Here is a 3514-nt window from a genome sequence, read left to right on the forward strand (position 1 = left end):
TTTTTATAATTGCTAACAAGCTTTTTCAGTACTGAGTTCACTTTTTTCAGAACTGTTCACAAGTTAGCACAACAGCACCCTGTTTACATTAAAACATGAACAGTTTTTGGCCTTGTTTAAAAACAGAATGCATTCATTCACCACAATTTCTAATTAATGACTTTACAGACAAACTGCTGATTTTGTATAAATAGATCAATCACAACTGATTCCCAGGTGCTGAAAATTTATAAAAGACATCACTTCTGGAGTTAATTTGTTCAAAATAAACAGTCAGTTATGATCCTAGCTCAAAATACACAAGAGAGGAAATTAAGTGTGATGTGGATTAGAACAAGTGATCAAATAATCTGAAGAGATAGTCTAAGAATTCACAGCATCTGTGACGTTTTTTCTTTAAGAGACAATGTAAAACTCTGGAATTGAACATTTCAATCATTTCATTTCTTCCTATACAACAAAGATACACACAATTCAATAATTATATTAACGAGTTAAGAATGCTTTTTCTTCTCCTGTAAGGTTACCATGTTGGAGATAAAAGGTTTTGTTATAAAGGCATTAATTTGAAGTTATAGTGCCTGTGCAGTCATTAATATTGTTGGTGGCGGTTTAAAACATTCCAGTCTGCACAGTCAAAACACTCCTGCAGTTCTTCTGCTGCCTCACCAGTCCACCTTTTCACTGTCCTCCTGACTGTTACTCAGGTTTCAGTCTTTTGTCTATGAGCAGAAATAATGTGAATCATTGAGTGATCAGAGTTTCCCAGGAGGTACAGGGGGTGACATGGAAAGTGTCCTTAGCAGTCACATAGCAGTGGTTTAAAGTTTTCCCTTCCCTGGTGGAACATTTAACTTGCTGTTTGTATTTAGGAAATTCCTGGCATAAATGTACACAGTTAAAACCACTGTAATGTTCTTTTACTTCTTTGTTCTATGAACAGATTTGAAAAGATGTTATTTAACGTAATGTAATGCAATATTTTACGTATATGTAATAGTTTTACATAACTTTTTTTTTTTTATTCTATGTCAGTCAGAAGTCATTTGAAACAAAATGAATTTTAAATAGCAAAAATAGCACATTTAAATTTAACTAACATCAACAAAGGCATGAGGCTGTTGAGAATGGAAGACCAACACCCAGAACAATAGTAACAAGACTACTCTTTGTGTTTTGCATTATTTTGTTAGCTTGTGTCTCACAGGGGCCATGCAACTAAAACAGAGATACTTGAAGGGATTTCATCTCATAAATATCACTTTGATTTTTCATTAATATTTTGTATTTATCATGATTATATGTACTAGGCAGCAATGTGATCACTAAATCATCATGTGTGCTTTATTGTGTTTGAAAAACATTTTGACTCATGTTTATTGGACTGTGATCTTAAACTACAGTAAACCCCCCCACTGTCAATGCCTTTATCAGTTTCACAATTCATCAAAGATCACGAGTATTAGCAGATAAACAGCAGGAAGAGAACTTACTTGGAAGTCGGTTCTTGCAACAGATACTACCTTCAGGTGGAATGCTGCTTCCTCGTCAGGCAAGTTATCATGGCATTTGTGTAATATTTATCCTGCAAGAGCAGTTCTCTGGAGTCCTGTGAGGAAAGACTGAAAAATTATAGACTAACGATTTTTGAGCATGTGATCATGGCTATTGTGTAATAGTCCTCCTGCAGTACTAGTTCTCTAGAGTTCTGTGGAAAAGCTGAAGAATGGTAGATTCACAATCTTTCAGCTGGTTTGCTTTGTACAGAATTCTGTTGATGCAGTTTACCAGTTTAAAAGCGCAATGACTACACATTCACAGCACCTTAATGTGTTCACAATTAAAGGACCATGGAACACTTGATCAATCAGAATTACATGTCATTCATTTGTTTCAATACTTATGCTGAGTTGAAAGTAGTGGGGTTCACGTAAGCAATGACATTTTTTCTGTGTGGTTTATGTTATATGAAGAACATTGCCCAGAAATAAAAGTCATTCCGTGCTTTACTCTCAGGCTCATCCTTTAACACAAATTTTACAAATACAACAAAAATGACCAATCTTATCAATCTTTCATCTTAATGTAAAATGGTGTAGCCTAATCTTGATAATCAGGCATAACACCAGTGGTGAATCAGCTATCATATAAATGTTCAGAAAATATTTTTGATTTTTGATTTTACAAAGTTTTTTCTTAGGCATTAAAACTGGCTTCCGGATTCTGGCTTCCACCATGGACCATGATCCCATGAGGAGCTTAAGGGATGTGGTCATGCAAAGTGGCTCTCGGAGAGCCCCACACTCCTGGGTAAGAAGGATGCTCATTGTTGCTGTTTTTGCTGATGTTGTTGCTGTTATTGGTGTGGTTGTATTGCTTGGAATAAACTGTGTCCCAGGAGGGTGGGCTTTGAAGTTAAATAGTAGTTAAAAGTGTTTACCCTTCTTGATTGTTGTGTCCTCCTGTGTGACCCCCTCCCCATGTTTCATATTGGGGTTGGCACTGGGCTGGGCATTTCTTGCTGTCTGTTGAAGTGTCTGTTCAATAAAGAGCTTTTGCTAGTACGTGCAATGTTTCCGTGTCTTTTCCTACGCTGATGCTACATTGGTGTGGAAGCAAGAGGGGACCGCCGAGCTGGAAGAGGTTAAGCGGCACATCAATAAACACAAAGGCAGATGGCAAAGAAGACACAGCCCAATGTAGGGGTAAGACTAAACATTATGCCTGCCCCCTACTGGACTGGTACAGGCAGCCAAGAGCAAGGAGGCTGGCTGGGGAAGACAGCAGTGGTGCCCGTGTGGAGCCTGGCAAGAGAGAGACGGCATGCATCCACCCACTGTGCTACAATGGTGACTTTAGGCTGAGTGCAGCATAGACAGGAAACGGCTTATTGCCCTCATTGACACCAATGAGCTCTCTGAGCCTAGAGGGACAGAGAGCTTATTGCTCCGCCTCCTCGTTACTGCCCCTGCTCTGCAGCTTCTCTGCTGGGGTTGAACATAAGGTGTAGTCTAGCGGCCTCGCTGCCGAACTGGAGGCGGGGCCTGGGCGGCGGAGTTCGGAGTTTGCTCTTTGTTGGCTGACGTACTCCTCCCACTGTCACTCAGGATCCTCATCCGCTCTGCATGGCACATATATATTTTGGATATAATATATTTTTGAAAAGTATATCAGCTGATACATAATGAAAAACAATTTTATCTGTGTTGTGTTTTATCTTTTTCCACCTACATGAAAAACTTTCCACGTAAGCATGCTTACATAAATAAAAGTTACATAAATACCCCATCTATAAAAGCCTGACTTCTTTCAGATAAAAGTCCCTCTTCCATCTGCTAAATTGCCACTAACGATGATGAAAATGTACAATTTCATGATATAAAATCTCCAGCTTAGTCTAACTATTCTCACCCCCTTCCTTTTCCCATGCGTGCATACATTCTACGGAAACCATAAAACCATAAAACCTGTTCTTCTCTTATTTTCACTTTCTGGTTTATCTTTCTTTCTACGT

Source organism: Colossoma macropomum, unplaced genomic scaffold, assembly GCF_904425465.1.
Source record: "Colossoma macropomum unplaced genomic scaffold, Colossoma_macropomum, whole genome shotgun sequence".
NCBI lineage: Eukaryota > Metazoa > Chordata > Actinopteri > Characiformes > Serrasalmidae > Colossoma > Colossoma macropomum.